At 36.6% G+C, this 23,491-nt stretch overlaps 1 pseudogene across 1 annotated transcript in view; it reads right to left on the bottom strand.

Moving 5' to 3' along the window:
* LOC307062458 (desmocollin-1-like) overlaps positions 1-23,242 on the bottom strand; it is a 40,149-nt pseudogene extending 16,907 nt beyond the window's left edge. The window contains exons 1-10 of the transcript in view: positions 22,935-23,242; positions 19,710-19,794; positions 18,056-18,250; positions 12,305-12,448; positions 10,972-11,138; positions 9,392-9,651; positions 9,098-9,244; positions 2,038-2,247; positions 1,467-1,707; positions 23-143 (exon numbers count right to left, since the gene is read on the bottom strand). The product of the transcript in view is annotated as a desmocollin-1-like (transcript). The remainder of the gene's footprint in view (positions 1-22; positions 144-1,466; positions 1,708-2,037; positions 2,248-9,097; positions 9,245-9,391; positions 9,652-10,971; positions 11,139-12,304; positions 12,449-18,055; positions 18,251-19,709; positions 19,795-22,934) is intronic.
* Positions 23,243-23,491: the final 249 nt, after the last annotated feature.

The following is a 23,491-nucleotide window of genomic DNA, read 5'->3' on the forward strand; positions in this document are numbered from 1 at the left end:
AGCAAAGTGAAATCTGATTTACCATCACTCCTTCTCTGGGTGCTTCAGTATTTGATACAATTAAGTTTTGCTTGGCTACATCTTCTGGAAAACATTTCTTTACTGTACTTTAGCAGTAACACAGATACATGTAAACAAAATACCTAAAAAATAAAAATATATAAGTAAAATAGCATTTTTTTCATGCTGGTATATATTAAGTCATTTGAATCATTTGATTTGTTTTAAAGTTTCTTCAGAGAACTTTAAAAAAATTGTTCCATAAATTGAGATCTCTTTGGATCATAAAATTTAAAACAGAATATTAACAAATGTATTAGTATACAGACCAGCTCTGTCTTAGTGAGGTTATGTTATTAGGCTAAATAAGATACAAATCAATAAAAAGGAAGAAAGATGAAGTGAACATAGTTTATTAATAGCTCTCTTCCCAGGTCCAGAATTAAATGCTTTCCTTATTTCCTCCACACTGAAATAGTAACTTCATTTGATTGGAATTTAAGCTAGTATTATTGGTATTTAAAATCCACAGAGAACAACTCAAAGATCTTAGAATCACAAAACAAAGAACATTAGGCATAAATCAAACAGGAAAGGCAATTATGTAAAATCAGTGCCTGGCTTTGAAAGTGTACATCAAGTGCTAAGAGGAATATCCAGTTTAACCTGAAACACAAATCAATGAACACAGACAAAGTAAAGACTATGGGAAAAGTTTGTAAATGCAAATAGGCTGTATGTAGTCAAATAGATTGTTAAAAAAAGAAAGAAGGGAGGAAGGAAGGGGAAAGGAGCAAACAAAGGAAAGAGGAGAGAGAGGAAGAGAGGGAGGGAGGAAGGAAGGAGAGAAGCCTGGGTAATGATTTCCATCACTTTTGCACCTCCAAAAACCAGTTTGCAGAATGCAAAATCTTAGGATTCTTTGCATCCATTACTTTTCCTCAGTGGTTCACCGTATGACCATTTCCCCCACGTTGGAGTCTTATTAAGATGTATGCTAAATCACTTCATTAATATACATTAATAATGAGCATAAACATCTAAGTAAATTTTGAAACTACTCTTTTCACTAACTCTTTCTGTGCGTTCACTATATGAACGTGGCTGGTTGAGAGACTATAATATTTTGTACGGGAGAGAATCTTAACATTAATTTTATCCAATCTCTTCACTTCACACATGGAAAAAAGCACTTAAAGAAGAGGAAATGATTTACCCAGTGTCTCACAGCTAATTCTTGGAAGAACTAAGGCTATAGTTCTGAAAATTACTTTAAATTTAATCTGCTCTTACTGATAGGTTTATTCTTCTATGACTCAGTACCCCAAGCCATAGAGTTCATGCAAGATTTTTAAAAGGACACATTTATCAAAGGCTATAAATGTCACTGATGTAAAGAACTGCCATATGTTTTTAAAAATATTAGATAACATTTCAGCTAACACATTCTAGAAAATTATACTTACATGACAACAATGCAGAACCCAACACCATGTCAAGAATAGCCCATCTTCCAAGTATTGCATTTGATCGCCTTGCATCTCTCGGAACTTTAGTAGTCATTCTACATTCAGATGGAATTGTACAGTCACATACTCTCACTGATAACGTGTTCTGCAGAAACACCATGTCTATCTTTTATTTGGAGAGGCACAGAATAATAGTTATAATCAAGATTTTGCAGTCCACGAAGAATGGCAGTTTTACCTATGTGAAAAAAAGACAGATTTTGATTTCTTGAAAAGCCAGGAAAATTAACTGACATTGCTCTATGCTTACCTATACTATTCTATATTTAATATATTATTCAAATATTATATTAAAATGGATTTGTATGTTTTCTTAAAGATATTCAGAACAAGAGTCTAAACATAGGTATATTATTCATTGCTTTAAAAAACAAGGTATTATCCTTTTTCTGGGATCAATAAAATAATTTACTAAAATTAATATTTATTTATTATAATGAACTAAGGTGAAAATCTAGACCACCATCTTAAGTTCCTATTGATTAGAAGGTTTAGCATAACTACATACCATCCATTAATGTCTCTATTGTCCAAAGTTTGCTGGCAGAATTATCGAGAATGAATTGAAAACGTGGCCCATTATCAGGTCCATCTTGATCTACAGGTTTGAGAATAGCAAAATCCTTATCATGCCGAAAAAATTGTCACTTCTTTTCCAATTTGTGATGAGTGATCATTATCATCTTCCAAAAGAACTACTAATGTTCCAGTGCAAGATCTGTTATATAAGAAAAACAAAAAATAAGATATTTCTTCACTTAAAGTTTATTTTCAACAATCTCTATGATGTACAGTTGACATCTGCTTTCTACTAGTTGTCTGAACTGGAATTTCATACACTTTCTGAACCACAAATAACATTGCTACCAGTACAAAATAGTGACATTACTCTTCCTTGGAGGTTGGTAGCTGTATCAGATGATATCTTGAGGTGCTTTTTAAAACTGAAAGGTATGAGATTATAAGTAATGTCACTAAGGAATAACCAGTTAAGAAGAAAATTGATTTCTTACATCTTTCTTTAGGAAGAACATACATTCATGCTTAAAATACAAACACTTTACATTTGGTCATAGTCACTTCTTTGACTTCATCTCTTTTTCTTCATCTACTCTTTGTTCAGACTTTGTAAAACTGACCATCAAACTCAGTAGGTGTGCTCCTGCCTGTGTACAGCTTTGGCACATTCTATTGCCACTGCTGAGAATATGTTTCTTCTCTTCTCTGCCTGACAAAACCTTATTATCCTTTAAGAATCCATTCAAATATCACCTCTGCATGAAACCTGCTGCGACTTCTACAGACAATGGTAGCCACATTCTCCTTCAATTTCTCAGAACCCTTGGTTCATCTTTGGCTCACGCACTGAACTGTGAACATGTTCATCCTAAGGGCTAAGTTGTATTCATCTTGAGTGCCTAGTGATATGGGCACAGTATTTCTTGGCTAACTTAAAACTTAATACTAACACATTGAATATAATGCACTTACTATTTTTAGACTTTGTAAAAAAATTAATTGAATAAACTGTAAAAAAGTTGCACCCCTCACCCCCATTTAATCAATTTGCTTTTGAGAATAAGAACTGTTGGGCTTCCCTGGTGGCACAGTGGTTAAGAATCCGGCTGCCAATTCAGGGGACACGGATTCGAGCCCTGGTCCAGGAAGATCTCACAAGTCGCAGAGCAACTAAGCCCATGTGCCACAACTACTGAGCCTGCACTCTAGAGCCCACGAGCCACAACTACTGAGTCCATGAGCCACAACTACTGAAGCCCACACACCTAGAACCCATGCTCTGCAACAAGAGAAGCCACCGCAATGAGAAGCCCACGCACGGCAAGGAAGAGTAGCCCCCGCTTGCCACAACTAGAGAAAGCCCGTGCGCAGCAACAAAGAGCCAACACAGCCAAAAATAAATAAATAAAATAAGTTTATTTTTAAAAAAAAGAGAATAAGAACTGTTGCTCATCTCCAGCTCTCCACTATTATTGGCCTAATGTTTCACACATAAGTCTAAATAAGTATTTTTAATTAACAGAACGCCCATTACTGGTGTTTAAGAGATACTGAAGTTTAAAAAACATGTTCAAGTTTTATCATTTGTAATAAAATTACAAACTACTATAAATGGTAAGCTTTCAAAATTGAAATAAACAGAAAACTAACTGATGAAATTTCTCACTTTTTTTGCTTTGAATGCTAGTCTAAATTTTGGTGCATAAATATTGATTTTATCATAAAGACTACCATAAATCATGTGTAAATGTAATCTGTTTTTTCTTTTTAGGTTGAAATAACAATTAAGCCATATTGGATAGTGTATTTCAGTGAAACTTTTTCTGTTGAATAACTAAAAAATTAATTTATTCAAAGTGACTTTTAAACTAATCACTTACATAAGGTAACTGCAGTATATTCTTATTTTATCTGAACAAGTTTTACAATATCTAGAAATTAAAGAGAGATACAGCAGGCTTCCCTGGTGGTGCAGTGGTTAAGAATCCGCCTGCCAATTCAGGGGACACGGGTTCAAGCCCTGATCCAGGAAGATCTTACATGCCGCGGAACGACTAAGCCTGTGTGCCACAACTACTGAGCCCACGTGTCACAACTACTGAAGCTCGCATGCCTGGAACCCATGCTCTGCAGCAAGAGAAGCCACCGCAATGAAGAGTAGCCCCCACTCGCTGCAACTAGAGAAAGCCCGCACACAGCAACGAAGACCTAACGCAGCCAAAAATAAATAAAATAAATAAATTTATTAAAAAATAAAGAGAGATACAATTTTTATTTTAAAAAATCTGCAGTAGCATATAAACATTTGGGACTGCCATAAATTTGTAAATAAATTTGAATACAAGTAACAACTTCAAACCCTAACAAGGAAGTGAATAATGGGAAAAAAGAAGCTCTTATTTTTTTAATAAAAAAAAAAGTTACAGATACTACCTGTGAGTCAACATGTGTGCTCTGATTTTACTTTTTAAAATTTAAGCAGAGAACTATTTCTCTTTAAGGAACAATAGAAATCTCACTTTTAAGAAATCTAGTAAAGAAATAGAGGGACTTCCCTGGAGGTCCAATGGTTAATAGGAGTCCGCGCTTCCAATGCAGGGGACGTGGGTTTGATCCCTGGTTGAGGAACTAAGATTCTGCATGCCGCAGTGCAGCAAAAAAAAAAAAAAAAAAAAAAAAAAATTCAACCAACATTCATCACATAAATGATTATTTTCCATCACAGTCTGTTTTAAGCATGTTGTTAAAAAGGGGAAAACTTGAAATTGTTAAAATGGATAGTAGTCAAAGCCACAGCTGAAAACAAAGTCCTAGATGCCTTCTAAAACTATGAAAGACTGATTGCAAATTTTTCCTTACTTCTGAGAAATAGAGCAAAAAGTAAGTAATTACTGATAATAGTTGAAGATTGTGAGAAGGTAATTGAGTGTGTATGTTTGTCTACTTCTAAACCTTATTTTAAATTAAGCACATAAGCAAATGCCAAGTATCGGTGAGTAAGGAATGTCATAATATTGGAGCTAGAAAGTACATCTTGGGTTAACTAAAATCTAAACTTACATGTCAACAATAGGGACTCTGAAATGCAAGAGTTCTCCATTGCTATTTAAGTTTCCAGGAACTGGAAGTCCACTGTTATGAATCAGCCCACTCCATGTAGAGAACTCTTTAATTAACCACTAGAAAGTTTTCAGGTTCTTTCTTATCAAGCTATAATACACCCCTTAATCATTTCCAATTTTTTCATGGGTTATTTTGGACTATACACAAAATGTTCACCTCTTCCACATGACAACCCTGAAATATTTATTTTAAGAAAATTCTTTTTACAGCCGAATATAAAAAAGCATTTGTAAACTTTTGAACTCAAGTTTCTATAATACATTAAAACTAATTGTTCCAGGTGCCTATTATGCACTTGAACTTGCAAAGCTCTTGGTAGTGAAATTCACAACCTGGACCTGGAGATTCACAGGGCTCTCAAACAACAGAGGAGTGACAAATATCAGTACCTACACGAAGCAAACATGCCAAGATCTCTGTCAGATGCTTGGTAAAAAAGATATTTAGCAATGATAGGGTCCTTGTATGAAAATGAGTTCAGAGTCTAGCTAGAGGAAAATAATGTACATGAGAAACAATGTGAGCACCCTTTTATAGAGAAGACACATCACCTGTGATAATTACGATATTATTCCCAGGGAAGGAGGGCGTAAAAGGTGTTCATAGAAGAACTGAACAGGGACTTCCCTGGTGGTGCAGTGGTTAACAGTCCGCCTGCCAGTGCAGAGGACATGGGTTCGAGCCCTAGTCTGGGAGGATCCCACATGCGGCGGAGCAGCTAAGGCCGTGCGCCACAACTACTGAGCCTGCATGCTGCAAATACTGAAGCCCGCACACCTACAGCCCGTGCTCCGCAACAAAAGAAGCCACCGCAATGAGAAGCTCGTGCACCACAGCAAAGAGTAGCTCCCACTCACTGCCAACTAGAGAATGCCCGCGTGCAAACTGAACAAAGACTAGTGAGAGCTACCACAGAAGATGTCACTGCCATTCATTTGAAGAAGCAAAGGGACCTGAATTTCAAACAGGAGGGGCAGTCTAATTCTAGGTGGAGGGTGTATAAAACGGTGCTTTCTAGAGTGAAAGCAGGGAAACCAGCCTGACTGACTGACAAGAATATTGACACAAAAAATACAAGGAAATAAACTAGATTCGAAGAAAGCTGGAATACCTAGATCATCATCATAAAATATTTATGAGCATCAAAACTAAACATTCATTTGGAAATATAAGTACTTATTTATATATTTGGCCCTTGGAAGCATATATTAAATGGATTAAAGTTCAAATAAACAAAATCCTTCATGACACCATACGGTTTTCCATTAACATTTATAGCACCTTTATCTTTACTTCTTGAGCACATCCAAGTTATCCATGGGCCTGGGACATAGACTCACAAAGTTTAGATTTGACATTTCATTTCTTTGTGCTATGATCACTGTATTTAAAGACGTTCTTTTGTCACCAAAAGACCAAGTTAATTTCTTACATCTCTGTTTTCCATATTTTCCTTCTCTCCAAAAAGTATTTCATTTTCTATCACCAAGCTTCTGCATTTCCGTGAAGTTTCCTCCCTTTATTTTTTAATCTGGGTGGGCAACTCTTTAACTGATTTCCACTTCTCATGATATGCATACATTCTTTGATGGGGAAAATTTTCATACCAGGGAATCTGTTATGAGAACATAATAATCCCTCAACTGATATTGCATGAAAATTTGACCTTGTCTTATGAATCCTAATTTTCATGGCCTAGTACTTGGAACTTAAAAGACAATCAACATTTGTGGAATAAGTGAGTAAATATAAATCCTTGTTTGACATCATAATTGTGTTCCTGAACCATTCAGATTTCACTTTCGCCTATATAGAAGCAGCAAATCACCAGGATTATAAAGGAGTGGCAATGTTAACTATATTTCTCAGTTAATGTTTTCCCCATTCTTTAGTAGATTTTTTTTCCTACTTATACTGAAAGAATTACATTAAAAGATTGTGTGAGAGGTATCAAGAGGAAAGGAAGATCATATGCACATGATTAAGTAATAATATTCAAATTGAGGTTTTCTTTCAGATTTTGAAATCTAAAAATTTTTGGCTCATGGGCATAGTTCTTTCAAACTGCTTGGTCATCTCACTGATTATGATGTGCAACAGACCATTTCCATCCCAGGGTTAACAGGAATAGACCAAGGCTGAGAGAGGAAGTAAGGAAAAAACCTGAATGGGACACACGTAGATGAACTGGCTTGCCCTTCCTCTATAAATCATAAGCAGCAGTATCTTCATTAGTTTAACCTTTGTCTCTCATCAGAGAATCTATTTTTTCATAGATGTGGCTTTTAGTGTAAAGCTATAGAAAAATGTATGGGTATAATATGTGAGAAAACATCTGTCTTTATCTTATTGTCAAAATATCAAGGGGCAAAATGAATAAACATGAAACATTTCATGACTTACTTCCAACTTTTGTTTATTTCCGTGGGATTTGATGTGTGTTTATTCATACACTCGCCCATTCCTGCTAAAGAAATTCAGTGATTCTATAGAAAAAGACCACAACATTGCTTTACCAGCTTGTTTTTATGAACATCTAGTGTATAAAAATATGCTAACCATAAAAATAATGGAAACCATCTTGGATTAAGCAGATAGTCAAAAACATAGGCTCTGTCATAAAAGCCCAAGTTCATTCACCTTTATCATTAATAGAAATTTACCCCAAATGAGTGAGTAATTGGTGTGGTGGAATGCCATATTGTAACTTCTATTTATATTTTTTATCATCTTCTTTTAGTATCTATTTTTATGATATATACATTAGCATAGTAGTATATGTATATAAATAAACACAGTAGTAAATATATGGGAGTGGTTATGGACTGGTCTCAGCCTATCAATAACCAAGGTTGTAGCTGAACTGGCCCTTGTGGTTCCTCTTATGATTGCAAGATGTCCTAAGTAATAACGATCAGGAAACATTGGGAAAAAAAAGGTTTATTACTTACAAGTCCTGGAAATTACCTGGCACACATGGGGCCACAGAACAAGAGTAAGTTTGTGGGGAATGGACGGGGTGGGGCAAGGGGAGTGACACCTGGGATTCTCCTTTTATTGAGGTGGAGGCTGGGGCCTTGGGTTTCACAGGCTCACTCTTAATTTAAAACACAAGAGCAGGAATTTAAAGCACAGGAAGAGATAAAACCAGCAGCCCAAATGGTGAGTTACTGAAATCAACCAAGATCTCTAAAACAAAGGAGCCTGGGGAGATGGGGTGAGGGTCAGCCTGTCTCTTGCTCTAGTTCTGTGGTTAGCAATGTGTTTATTTGAGATATCAATCAAAGCTTAAGTCAGGCACTTGCATTACAAAAAGAGAAGCCAACTGACAGGGCTTACACTGCAAAGGTCTATATTCAAAAATGATTTACTGCTTGAAGGATATATTCAAAAGAGTTTTGAGATCTCTACTTTAGGACGTTTGAAGAACAGTTCTTCACAAAACAGGTTCTAGGATTAACCTTGGAGAATGATTGTAAACCTCAGCAAAAGACATTAAAAATCATTGTTTGACCATTTATTTAGGAAATAGGATAAATGTTTTATTCCCCAGTAAGAGAGACTCAGAACAAATCTATCTGAACACAACTGTGGAAGGTGGGTTGAATCCCTCCAGCAAGTTCAGATCAGAATAATCTAAATCTGTACTCCTGAGAAAAATAGGGATCCTTGATGATGCCACTATGTCCATGGAAGAAGTCAAATAATATGGACCTCGAAACTGGGACTTCGGCCGTTCACCACCTCTTAGTTTTGCATTAGTGATGCACTGGGACCTAAATTGGGTGGTTTCCAAGCAATTAAGCAATCATAATGCAAACATTTTTTGCATTAAATTTTGATCTGGAAACAAACAAATTTAAATTTAGCTCCAAGATTTTCTAAAATATGTCCTATATTTATATTTTATTTCTAGAAAATTGCACTCACCTGCATCCATTGCAATCACGGAAACATTGTATTGGTTGTCTTTTACAAATGTTGATTTTCTATCTAGAACTTTTACGGTTTTGAAGTCACCAGTGTATTCATTAATTTCAAACCAGTTATCTTCATCTCTTATCTTCTTATACCTAGTTTTTAGAAATCAAATGTAAATGCTCAAACCAAAGAGTGGACATAATCTCAAAATCCGTCATCCTAAAATACATAGGGTGTTCCCAAATTTGAAATCAATTATCATCACAATTAAAAAGAAGGAAATTTTGAAAATACATTACCTTAAGCCCTCAGCAGTGCCGCTGTCTGGATCCACTGCTTCGTATCCAAGGAGTGTTGTGCCCACTGGGAGGCCATCTTTACTCTTAATAACTTTTACTGGTAGTTGGCATTCGGGGCCCTCATCACGGTCTTTAACTTTAACAGTGACAGTTGTAATGTGCATAGTAGGAGTTTGTGAGTTTGCTGCTTTAGAGAATTGTGCTTCGTTAATTACACCAATTTGCAAAACCATTTGGCGATGTACATCATAGTTCAATGACTGTTCAATAAACATACCATAATGAGTCTCTCTCTCTATATATATATATATAGAGGACATAACTATGTTTCCAAGTTTTAGCACAAAAGGGAAAATCATTTTTATATATAAAATGTTACCAAAAGTTGTTGCTAATGTATTAACGACGAATAAATAGCTTCCTATAGTGACAAACACTATCAAATGTAAAATTGTTCATTTTTAAGATTCAACAAATTTTTCTTCTCGCTTTCCTTTGGAAAGGTCCTGCTTTCATTTTTTTTTTATTACAAGTTTAAATACTAATAGAAATACAGAATAAGTGTTTGAATAAATTCAAATGGACTATTTCTCATTATTTTATTATTATCAAATGGGATAACAGTGATAACTAAATTAGCAAAAGTCCCTCTAAGCTAAGTATACAAAATAATCACATAGACTGTAACCAAGCAGGACCCTATGGGGCCTTCCCAGGGCAGACTTCTCCCCCATATACTCTGCTTTAGCTCCTTTCTGTAGTGCCTAGATAATAGTATCTGATGCACAGTTCCTGAGTTGTTTTAAAGATGTGAAAAGCCCCCACCAAATGGAAGATGTTAACTACTTGATGACCATGAGCTCATAGCCCACAGGCCTAAGGACTGATAATGTTAACCCCTATGACACCACCCTGTTGCCTCACCATCAGCCAATCAGAGAATTGTGCAGGAGTTGATCACATACTCTGGGATGCCCCTCCCTCACCTTGCCTTTACAAATGGTTTTTCTAAAATCCTTAGGGGAGTTTGGAGTTTTTGAGCACAAGCCACCTGTTCTCCTTGTATTGGCACCTTTACAATAAAGCTGCACTTTCCTTCACTACAACTTGGTGTCAGTAGATTGGCTTTACTGCCAGAGGGCGAGTGGGCCTGAGTTTGGTTCAGTAATAAGACTACTAGGACATGAGATTTGGCTATAATGGAGCAGTTACTCTGAGTATCTGAGTCAAAAGGTATAATCATATTATCTAGCAACACCTTCTCAAAGTATATTATATACGGATTTGTTAGTTCATGAACTGAGTAACTAGAAAGAATCCCAAAACAATAAATGAATAGAGACTAAAATCTATCAAAATAACAAAAAAAGAAAGAAAGAAATCTAGAAAAAAGTCCAAAAATATTTTTTAAAGAAATTTAAAAAAAGAAAGGAAAAATAAGCAATATTATAATTAAAGGACAGTTTCTAAAAATTTTATAAGGAACACAAAATGAAAATACTTACTGTAACTTCTTTGGGAGTTCATGATCAGTTTACACATAGTTTAGTGATTGAGAAATTAACTAAGCAATTCATTACTTCTCTATTCAGTAAACGTGTAGTTGTGGTGATGACACCTGTGTCTGGATGTATGGAGAAATGCTTTGGATTGTCTGGAATTTGCTGTAAGATTTTATATTTCAGATGAGTATGTAGAGTATCAGGTTCATCGAGGTCTATGGCAGTCACTTTTCTCACTGAAGTTCCTGTTTAGATAAATCCAATACTGTCAACAACTTAAGATAGCGATATAATTGAATTACAAACAAAAATAAAATCAAGGCATTGCTGTGGCATATTCTCCCAAAAACCCCACAAGTTGACTGATTTTACAGATAAGTGGAGAAGTATCTAAATGCTCTCCCACAACTCCAAGTTCCCCTAACCTGGAAACTTCAGTTAGGTGGCTACTGTGGATAACATAATCTGTGTTCTGCATGTGTGAGAACATCCACCCCACCGTTGGTAACAGAGGTTCTCAAATTCTTCCTCTCAATCCAGTACACGGACCATTTTTTGATGGGACCTTCTCTGTATATCTTGTTTCTTTAATATCCCACTTGATAGTGTTAAAGGAAAAGCACAGCTTTGCATATGATAACAAAGGTTTTATGCTTTTATATTTTAATAAATGTGCTGAATTGTTAATACATACAAGACAAACATTATGCAACAGTCAGAATATCATTTGGACAAGCTTTATGGCTCAGAAATCAGAGTATTGGTAATGTTACTTTAGCAAACCATTTATTGTGGGAAAATAATATTAAATGTGCACACAAAATAATGTTAAATATGCACATAGAAATTAAGAACATATCTTGTGATTTTTGAGAATGAACTAGACTTGTTATGCCCTTTGGTTTGATGAGGCCACAATCTTGGCTGCTGAGAGCATCAAACCAATTTTAAATTTTTTCAATTTGTTTGGGAAATAAGCTAAGTAAAGAAATGCATATGTTGTTATAAGCCAGATCAGCATTTCCATACCATAATCTATTTCTGGGTCCTTGAAAATGTATTGCGACTTTATAAAGATTCAAATGCTCTATTGCTTTATAAATACATCTGGGACACATATGTACATGATCAAAATAGAAAATATAAACAGCCTTTGTCTGTCATTGCGGATTAATCTAACAAAGTTAGTAACTTTGTGTATCAGTTAGCTGCCTTCTACATGTGCCTAGAAAATGAGCACAAAAAAGGTTTGCCTTTGAAACGCCTATGATCTTATAAGACTACAAAGTTTTATGTAGATTATCCATGAAAGTCAAGCATTTAAAAATGTTTTGCATAACTGTGCCTAAAACATTAATGAAGAATTCAACTGAAGCAAAATTCTCATGTTTTTCCTAAGATGTGAACTTACCGGTTTGGCAATTCTCAGGCACACTAAAGACAGTCAGTTGTCTTCAAAATATGAGGCGTTATCATTATCATCGTCAACTTTGAATAGTAAGGGGAGTGGGTACTCAGGTGCAAAACCGTCCACAGTAGTTGCATAGGCATAGATCTGAAAGGTAGACAAACACCATCAGCTAATTCTTGAATAACAAATTAGGCACAAAATTAAACCTAGTGGTTGGGGAAAGATGTAATATTTTAAAATATCATTGGCAAAGGCCTATGTAACTAAGAACTTATGCAACAGAGAGACAACACAGCAGCACAGACTATGCCTGCCCTATGGCTTCAATCCTTTCTCATTATTCTCTCACCAAGTACCATGCACTCCAGCTGAAGGAGGCTATTCTGTTCCCTGAATTAACTGCATGCAGTTCTGCTTGTTAGAATGCATGTAGACTTCCCCTAGTCATGCTAATAACAAGTATTTTTTTCTAAAGTTTATACAAAATATGATTCTAGTTATTTGTAGATTTATATACACATATAAATATCAACTATTTCTGGGTGACTCGACTGTGTTCTTTTCTCTACCTGTATTTTCTCATTTTTCTATCAGTAACATGTATTTCTTGTGTAGTAAAAATGCTAATAAAATCATATATATATATATATTCCAAACTCTATCTCAAAATGATATATCTTGGTCCCAAATATGAGGATTTAATGCCCTTTTTCTTTAAATACCATCAAATTATTTCTGAAGTTTTCTGGTAAATGGTTGTTGAGTTAAACAGATTTTCTTCACTGACAGTAGCAACTAAACCTGCCCAAAGTGAAGTCTGTGTTAACTCAGTTCATTACCACAACTAGCCTTCCTGATTTCCCTTCCTTAACCATTTTCTAAAATGAACCAGGATTAAAATCTCAGGAATCTAACTCCTCCCCCTCTTTAGCCTTATATTCATCAGTTGCCAGGTTCTAGAGATTACAGCATTTCTGTGTCTCTGTCATTCACTTCTCTTTTCTATACTCAATGCCATTATCCTCATGTGACTCCAAATGTATCCTTTCATATTGTATCCTACACACATGTCCTACCAACTTTCCTACAGTTGTCCTAACTGACCTTCTCCAAACTATGTAGCCCTCAGGAGTCAGATTCATTTCCACAAAGCACAATTTTAATCATGATATTAGCTAATCAGACTTTTCAGTGATCTTCCTATCATCTACCAAAGTAACACAAAATCTTCACTGTTGTGTGGAAAGGAAACATTTCATCTTCACATGCTAACCTGGAGGGGAAGAAATTTCCACTCCAATCTCTAGGACAGAAGGTTTTGAAATAACCATTCATGTTCTCTCTGTTCCCTTTTTCACTTTTCCCCAAACAACCTCCAGCTGGGTTTTTTCAGTAATAAAACTGATACTTTGATTTCTGTCAGTCTGATCCCTGTATCTTAATAAATTCTGCACTCAGGGATTCAGGAGGGTATTATCACCACTTCACCACCACCACACTATTCAGTCTTCCTATCAATCCCTCCCTCTCCCCTCATATTTTTGTTTGTCTGTTTGCGGTACACGTGCCTCACTGCTGTGGCCTCTCCCGTTGCGGAGCACAGGCTCCGGATGCACAGGCTCAGCGGCCATGGCTCACGGGCCCAGCCGCTCCGCGGCATGTGGAATCTTCCCGGACCGGGGCACGAACCCGTGTCCCCTGAATCAGCAGGAGGACTCTCAACCACTGCGCCACCAGGGAAGCCCTCCCCTCATATTTGATGTAATTTTTTCTTTCTTTAAACTGCTGTCATTTTGAGAGTTTTGGCTAGAGAAAACTATGTAATTGTTTTATGTCCCTATTAGTTTCCAATTGTCCTCAGGGGTGAAGCCTGAGACTTAGGATATTTGTGTGATTGAAGCACCTAACACAGTGCCTTACATTGGGTAATTCACCAGTAAATAGCTTGTTGCATTCAATTCCATCCATCTTTTTTTTTTTTAAGGAAAATAAACCACCCCTTAAGTTTGCCTTCTGTAAAAACTGTCTTAAACATTCTATGGGACCACTTGTAATGAATTCTCCTACTTCATCACGTTGATATTAAAACATCTCCCTATCTAACCTAAGTCCATCCTGCTGTAATTTACACTAATTTTTGCTAGTTTTTCTCTTCAATGGAAATGATCATCTACTTCTCGCTGTATAATCACTTGTAGTTTAAAATAGCTCCTGATGCTCAACTACAAATAAATATTGTTATTCCACATTCCACTGATTTTCAGATGTAGTGATTTTGTTTCCGGTACTATTTCAGGTACTAGTTTGATTTTTCACTATTAATGTGCTGAGCATCTCCAAAATAAATAAAAATTCAAATAATTATTGTAAAGATGATTTAAACTAGAAATGCAGCTGAACTTTAAACCACAGCCTGGATCCCTTGGAGAATCCACTAATATTCATATGATAAAGAAACTAATTATAAATATTTTCATAATTAGTCACTAAAGCAGCAGTTTCAGAAAGCTCAATACAACTAATGGTTTTGCAGTCTAGTTCCCATTATTCTATATTAAAAGCAATAATAATATATTTAAATATTGTTACAATACCTATACATAGAATACTATACTTTAGTAGAATTAGTCATATTTTTAGCTAAGTTAGAAGAGTATTATTTAAATTTCTTGTGTCTACTCTTGTGATATTTTCCCCTTGAATTCTTCTGTAGCTTGAAGAACCTCATCTCTTTTATCCCTTTTGCACTATAATTTGCCTTTATCTCTGTAATTGCTCTCATCTTTGGGAATGTGTAAACAGTTGTCAACAGAAGATGGGGCTTGAATTTACCCTTGTAGAGAGGGGTATTGAGTGTAGACTGGGGAGAGGAAAGGAGAGAGCAGTGACACCAAAGCTGAGTGTGTACGGAATGTAACTAGCAACATGAATTTAAAGACAATGGATAGACTTGTGTGTCTGGAAAAGAAATCATATGTTACAAGATAGTAAGGCTCTGGCTGGATAGGTAAGAAGGGACCAGATTGAGCTGATTTTTCCCTATAAACTTATAAAAGGTACAGACTCTCCTCAACATTCAAAGAGGAAGAGTGTTTGCAGCTGCTTTCTTTCATAAAATAACTTGGAATTATTGAAGAAAATTCACTTCTTATACAACTCTTCTTTAAAAAAACTTGCAAAAGGGCCTTATATAAATCCCTAAAAGACTAGATGCATTGAATGGTTTAAAACAAATTCCTTCAACTGCAATAATGGTGTGACTCATCCAGAAAAATCTTTACCAGACAAAATTAAACAATACAACATGGGGCAATAGAGCAAATGGGAGCACAGTAATGATATGTATTGAATTAGACCCTGTTCCCAATAATCAAGGAAATCAAATTATTTCAAACAACAATAATTTATTAACACTTAACATTCAAATAGCTTAGGTAAAAGCAAAGAATTGGAAAATCCCATCAAAAGCCCCAGTCTTGAGGACAAAATTCTGGAATATGTGCATTATTTGATCTCTGCCATTAGAATATTTGTAGACAGCTTTACTGTTTATATGGTGATTTTGCCAGCATTATGGCATTTAATGATCACAACAGCCTTGAGGTAGATAAGACAACAATTAGCAGCCCATAAAACAGAGAAGAAAACAGATTCTTGAAGTTGTGACTTGTCCAAGACTAAAAGCAAAAGTGGCAGATACTGAAGATCCACTAATATCCAGAGAAATAAGCTTTCCAGTAAAAAACAGTAAATGAAACTGACTTGATAGAAAAGCAAAGACATACTATTTTAATTTTAACCTCTACATTGACAGAGAAGGCTTCTATTCCACATTGTCTCAAGAGATTTTACAACTTTCACCATGTTTACATCTGGTTGTTATACTTTATGAATTTTGTTGATTTGCAGTTGGTGTTTCTAAATGTCAATTCAATCTTAAGCATGTTAATGGAAACTAGAGAAACACAAGTAATTCTGAAGGAAAATTACACAAAAGGCCAACTTTGAGCAAAAATTCCAACTATTTTATTCCTTTGTCCTTTAAAAGATGTCAAAAAAGAGTGAAGTAACTTATTTTATTTTGTTTTATTTTATTTTATTTTAGGCCACACCATACGGCTCTTGGGATCTTAGTTCCCTGACCATATATATCCCCTCAGCAGCGAAAGTGCAGAGTCCTAACCACTGGACAGCCAGGGAATTCCCAGTAACTTATTTTAATTATAAATTATTCTCTTTCCCTTCCCTCTTGCAATGATCTTAATAAGAAGCCAAAAGAGACAGCAGACTGACCAGTGAGAAGCAGCTAAAGACCTCAAAAATCCATAAACAGCATGTTATCAGCAGAATAAGAAATGAAGTGTACATCACAACATACAGAGCAGGCAGCTTTTTATTTCTCCACAAAAATGACTGCTAGTGTTAGAGCTTTTCTTCCTATAAAGAAGCTATAAAAGCAGCAGAGAACTTATGTATTTACATACACATGTATGTAAATATACATATTTATCAATTATTTATTTGGCTTTTTGATGAAAAGGTCAAAATGTTTAAAGTGAAGAAATATAGCATTGCGTATCATTCTAGATACTATGATTTTCACATATATAGTAACACGAAGAAAATCAGCAATGATTGTATATAACAATATCATGGATAATGCCTGAACAATTTCTGTTTTTCATAATTTCTGTTTTTATTAATAACACACACACACACACAGAGTAAGAACCAGTTTCACCTATTTCCTGATTTAATCACTTGTCACTTAACCAACCAGAACTTTATAGGGTTTTGGTGAAAGATGCTCTCTTGAGAAATATTGACCCGCCTAAAAAGAGATAATCCATTAACAAATATTAAAGAATTGATTTTATTCCACTAGAAGTGGTACGATGAAAATTTGTTAAAATACTAGCTACTGTGCAAAGCATTTTTATACCTATATAAAGACACACAGGTCAGCCTGTGTTCCAGCATATTTTATTTTATGTGATATGGAGACTCTTTACAATTTGGACATAAAAAAATATTTTGTAAGCCTTATTCTAAATGTATAACAAATGTAAAGTATATGTAATATGTAAGCATATTCTAAATTTGATGAAGAGTTCTTGTAATCAAAACAAATTTATCTGGGAAAGTCTCTTATAAATCGAGTCCTCACTGCAAGAAGACGAGCTTAGAGTCAGAACATTCAAGCCAATCCGGTGGACTGGCCCTACTGCATTCTCTGAAGAGAGGGACCTCTTAGAAAGTTCTATTAAGATGGAAATAAACTGTAGATGATCTCATCTCCTCTTTAAAGAGAGACTCAAATCCATAGTTACTTGGGAGAAAGCCACTCAGGGTGGAGCACCACATCTCCAGCCAGAATGAATCTTCACTGACCCACCTTGCCTTGCTCTGCAGGTAGGTCATTCTTTTTTATTTATTTATTTATTTATTTTTGTTGGGTTTTTTTTTCTTTCTTTTTTCTTTTTTCTTTTTTAGGTAGGTCATTCTTATTGCCACACCTGAAAACATTTGATATTCTGACTTTGCTCCCTGGCTACTGCGTTGTTCATTTTTACACCAGTTGTAAATAGCCCTATTATTCCTTAAAACCATCTAGGCTTTATGTTTGTTAATTATAAGTGGAATAGACAAACAAGTGAGCATTCAAGAGCAATAATTTTAGCACAGAAGGAAATAGATGAGATGAAGGGCTCCTGTGAGCAGATTATTGTGCTTAAGTCTTGCCTAATATACCTTCCTTCCTCCTGCTTCCAGTACAATTTCTATCTCCTTCTGTTCCTGTCTCTGAGTGTCTGAAAGCAAAATGGAAAAACTCTTCTTTTCAGAAGACAAAATGAGGTCATGTGTTGTGTAAATGGAGCCATCTTCTAGAATTCCGAAGTCAGGATCGCTTGACTGAATTAGGCTGGAGACACTCCTTCAGATTCACTGCAGGGAAGAAATTTCACTGTAATTTGTAAAGTGAAACAAGAATAGAACAAGTTTTACAGGAATGACAACCTCCAGTTAGTTCATGAGAAGCAAAAAAGGCAAGGTTATGCTTGGAATGTGTGGAGTAATTACTATTCTAAAACTTAGAGGCCATAAAAATTAAGTAATTAAATTGATGGAGTCACCATTTCCACTGCTTTCATCATAAAATAATTTATGAACAGACATAAAATATTTTTAATGTCACTGGATTTATTGTTTCCACTTTAACTCATGTATATGTACAAATGTATTGTTTTCTATTATATGTAGTAAACTGTATGATGTCAGATTTTGAACTTGTTTGCAATCATCTGTGATAGTTAAAACTATCTTGCAAAAAATAAGAAAACTGGTCTATACTTAAGTAATATTTCTCAGTAATACTGCAAGTACTAATTCTATAAAATCTTTTATAGGCTTAATAAACCCCAAACTTAATAATGCTTAGTGGTTGTATCAAAATATTTCCTTTACTGATTCATATTTAATATATTTACCATATTTACTATGTGTCTTTAGAGTATAGACTGTGTACCTTTTAAGTGCTTTTAAAAGATATAAGGGATTAATTCAAAACCTCAAAGCACTGGGTAAAGTATACAGAAGTATACCACTTCTGTATACAAGGTGTGTTTTTCTTTCTTTTTTTTTTTTTTTTTTGTGGTACGCGGGCCTCTCACTGTTGTGGCCTCTCCCGTTGTGGAGCACAGGCTCCGGACGCGCAGGATCAGCGGCCATGGCTCACGGGCCCAGCCACTCCGCGGCATGTGGGATCTTCCCGGACCGGGGCATGAACCCGTGTCCCCTGCATCGGCAGGCGGACTCTCAACCACTGCGCCACCAGGGAAGCCCAAGGTGTGTTTTTCTAGATGTAAACTTAAGGCTAATGAAAGGAATGTTACCCCTGGACTCAGAACAACCAACCCACGCCTCAGGTATGGCTGTGATAGTAAGACTACTTAAATTTTTATTTGACTTTCTGAAGCTATTCTGTGAAATAGATCACATAAATTCTTGATGGGTACTTGGTCATTGTAATCAAACTCAAGCATAAATTTTGTTTTGGGGCATTTCAATTTTGACACATCTGTTTTATATGTAATCAATTAAAGAATCTTGGAAGCAGATCAGTCATAGCAAACTAAAACATGTTTCTGGTTTTGGTGCCTCTGTTTGTATTAAACTAAGATAATTTAGCCTTCTGATGTTTGCTCATTTTTCTGGCAAGAAAAGTGTACAGCTAACGTGGTACTTTGTTTCTAACCACTACCAAAAAACAAGTAGTTTATCTTTCATTTCATGTCGAATTTTAATGCAAGTAGCTACCATATGGCTTTTATCCCAAACTTTACAAGAGCAGCTGGAAGCTAAATGTAGTAGTTAAAACCACGAAATTCATAACATGGTTTCTCACCTTTGCCTACAAGTGCTTCAGCCTGAAGATGAGAAGGAACTTGAAGAGAAATTTTCTGACAAACATCCCAAAATAATAATCAAATCTCAAAAGAAGGGGAAAAAATCAGGAATTACATTTGATTAAACTTTCACATTACAGTTTTGTCTTATTGATAAAAGTATTGTCAATTTCAGAAACAAATTAATCTTCCAATCCTTCAATATTTTTCATATTCATTTTAAAAGGAAACAGCAAAGAAAGTGGCTTTAGGGACACAACAGTCATTTAGTATCAATTAAAAAATTAAAATGAAGAGAGTTCTTAGAACCCGAATTGTATTGCATCCTTTCAAGAAAATGTTACAAACCATTGACTCTATATAGAGTTTATCATCTCTAAGACCATTTGTAAATGTCATTCTGATTTCTTAGCATGAAGAAAGTACTTAATTCTGGAATACAATAATCACACATTTGTACACAAATCATCATTTTCACAGCCCCAAGCAATTTGACCTGTAGTTAAGTCAAGAAAATATTCGAGGATGTTTTTAACCACCTGAAGACCAACGTCCGTAAATATTCACTGATCTCAAATTACTCCTTGGACTGGCTTTGCATAAACTTCAAAGTCTAAATGATCTCATTCACAAAACTAGTCTCAAAAGAAATACATTTCAAAATTTAGAGAGTAGACTTCAACAGGGTAAAGATTTTTAATTAAATTCAAGACACAAATATTGCTTTAACAAGCTATATACCTAACTCAAGGAAAGAAGACAGAGATTATCTGAAAAATAAGAGAAAAAGTGAATGTAAGTTCAAAACCTATTTTACTTACTTTTCTTAGCATTTTCTGTTTAGTTGCTTCTTCTACTGTTTTTCCAAATGACAGTTTTGTTATTATTTAAATATAAAACAGAGCTAGGACAGGGCTTCCTTGGTGGTGCAGTGGTTAAGAATACGTCTGCCAATGCAGGGGACATGGGTTCGAGCTCTGGTCCGGGAAGATCCCACATGCCGTGGAGCAACTAAGCCCGTGTGCCACAACTACTGAGCCTGTGTTCTAGAACACGAGAGCCACAACTACTGAGCCCATGTGCCACAACTACTGAAGCCCACGTGCCTAGAGCCTGTGCTCCGCAACAAGAGAAGCCACCGCAATGAGAAGCCCGTGCACCGCAACAGAGAGTAGCCCCCACTTGCCACAACTAGGGAAAGCCCGTGTGCAACAACAAAGACCCAATGCAACCAAAAATAAATAAATTAATTAAATAAATTTCAAAAAGAAAAGAGTAAGAAAAAAAAACAGTCTTCATCAATACAGATACTAATTAAAATGCAATTAAAAAATAGAGCTAGAACAGATAGGTCAATTTTATAACCAATTTTTCTCTGAGGACATATTTCTAGAGTTATGGGACCCACTATTTGGGAGAAGGAAAGAAAACCATCAGCCATATTATGGATGTATATTTCTTTTCTAACTCAACGCAAGTTTATTGGCTATATCCTGTCAGCCTATTTAAACTGTCTGTAATTTTACAATAACTCTGTTAGGCAGATAATACTAAAAACTGAAATTTAAAAAGTTGCATTTTTATTCCACTTTAAATAACCACTTTTAAAAAAATGAGTCTTTTTATTTACTTGACTTATAATATTTTCATTCCTTTTTAAAAAATAATGATTACTTCTTTTTATTATAAATGTATTTATTTTTAGCTGCATGGGGTCTTCATTGCTGCACGCGGGCTTTCTCTAGTTGTGGCAAGTGGGGGCTACTCTTTGTTGCAGTGTGCGGGCTTCTCACTGCGGTGGCTTCTCTCATTGCAGACCACAGGCTCTAGGCACACAGGCTTCAGTAGTTGTGGCTTGCAGGCTCTAGAGCACAGGCTCAGTAGTTGTGGCGCACGGGCTTAGTTGCTCTGCAACATGTGGGATCATCCCAGACCAGGACTCGAACCCGTGTCCCCTGTATTGGCAGACAGATTCTTAAACACTGCGCCACCAGGGAAGTCCCAATGTTTTCATTCTTAATAACAGGGAATGAAGTACACAGTTACAAAGCTATTAAAAACCTGAGTGGAAGCCAAGTTTCTGTATTTTTTCAAGACTGTCACATTTTTCTTTATTATTTTTTTTCAAGTTAAACGCTGTGCTTGAACTGAGAGCTCTGCTCTTCTTTTAGCTCTTCCTGGGTAAAATTAAGAGAGCCCTGGAGGGATTTCCCTGGTGGCGCAGTGGTTAAGAATTCGCCTGCTAATGCAGGGGACATGGGTTCAAGCCCTGGTCCGGGAAGATCCCACATGCTGTGGAGCAACTAAGCCCGTGCACCACAACTACTGAGCCTGCTCTCTAGAGCCCACGAGCCACAAGTACTGAGCCCGAGTGCCACAACTACTGAAGCCCACGTGCCTAGAGCCCGTGCTCCGCAACAAGAGAAGCCACTGCAATAAGAAGCCCGCGCACTGCAGTGAAGAGTAGCCCCGGCTCGCCACAACTAGAGAAAGCCCACGTGCAGCAATGAAGACACAATGCAGCCAAAAATAAATAAATAAATAAATTCATAAAAAAAAAAAAAAGTCCTGGGTATTTCACCTCTCCACCCAGAATCCTTTTCCTCTTCTCGCAGCTTAGTGGAACTAAGTATGTTAAATAAGTACAGCTTATTTACTAGTAGCAAAAGCAAACCTCAGAACCTCCTGGGTCAAATGGCTGAGGAGTGAATTCATTCCATCACTCCTTAGAAAAACACCACAGCAAGAATGAACAGGGGATTCCCTTGAAAAACTAACAGGTTGGCAGTGGAAACTTGAAGAGCAAACCAAACACCTGCCATCCCAGGTCTCAAGTCTTTCAACTCTTCCCTGAATTTTTCTCAGATCTGTTTTTTTTTTTCTCCCAGTCTACCTTCTCTGCCTTCCACTACCACCCTACTCTCTGTTTTTTTTGGGGTTTTTTTTGTGGTACGCGGGCCTCTCACTGTTGTGGCCTCTCCCGTTGCGGAGCACAGGCTCCGGACGCGCAGGCTCAGCGGCCATGGCTCACGGACCCAGCCTCCCCGCGGCATGTGGGATCTTCCCGGACCGGGGCACGAACCTGAGTCCCCTGCATCGGCAGGCGGACTCTTAACCACTGCGCCACCAGGTAAGCCCCACCCTACTCTCTTTCAAGCCCAGACTGAAGGAGGGAAACACACAGTAACATGCTTGAACTCCCTAACCCTTTGCTTGTTACTCACCAGGAAAGAGAAAAGGAAGCTGCTTAGAGAAGATGCTCCCTGGGGCAGTGGAGGCCACAGCCATCAGAAGCAGTCCCAATGGTCACGGGTGGTGGCTGGATAACAGGGCAGCTTGGGATGCACAGGGTGGCTTCAGCAGATTCCCGACAGCTGGCACTTGTACAGGATATTCTGCTGCCACCTTGACGTGGATGAACGTGATTTGGAGAAGAGTCAGGAGGCAAGTGGTAAAAATGACAGGAGGAGGAGCAGCAGAACAATTGCTTTCCTCCTATTCTCAGGTCAGTCCTCCTCCTTCAATTCAATTACCTCGGAATGGAAAGAGGTTTTCCTATAAGTGGGGAGGGTGGGGTACCACTAGCTCTTCCTCACAGCTTTCAAAATTTCTACTGCCACTTGACACATAGGCAGAAGCAACGGGGAGCACCCTCAATCCTCAGCCCTCCTCCCTTTCCCCCCATGTTAATGCTCTGAAGTCCTCCCTGGCTATTACCCACTCCCATGTCCTCCCCTCCTTCTTGGCCTTGTTAACCTGTCTTGGCCCTGGGTACAAACAT

The sequence above is a fragment of the Hyperoodon ampullatus genome (assembly GCF_949752795.1).
Source record: "Hyperoodon ampullatus genome assembly, chromosome: 13".
In the NCBI taxonomy this organism is placed as follows: domain Eukaryota; kingdom Metazoa; phylum Chordata; class Mammalia; order Artiodactyla; family Ziphiidae; genus Hyperoodon; species Hyperoodon ampullatus.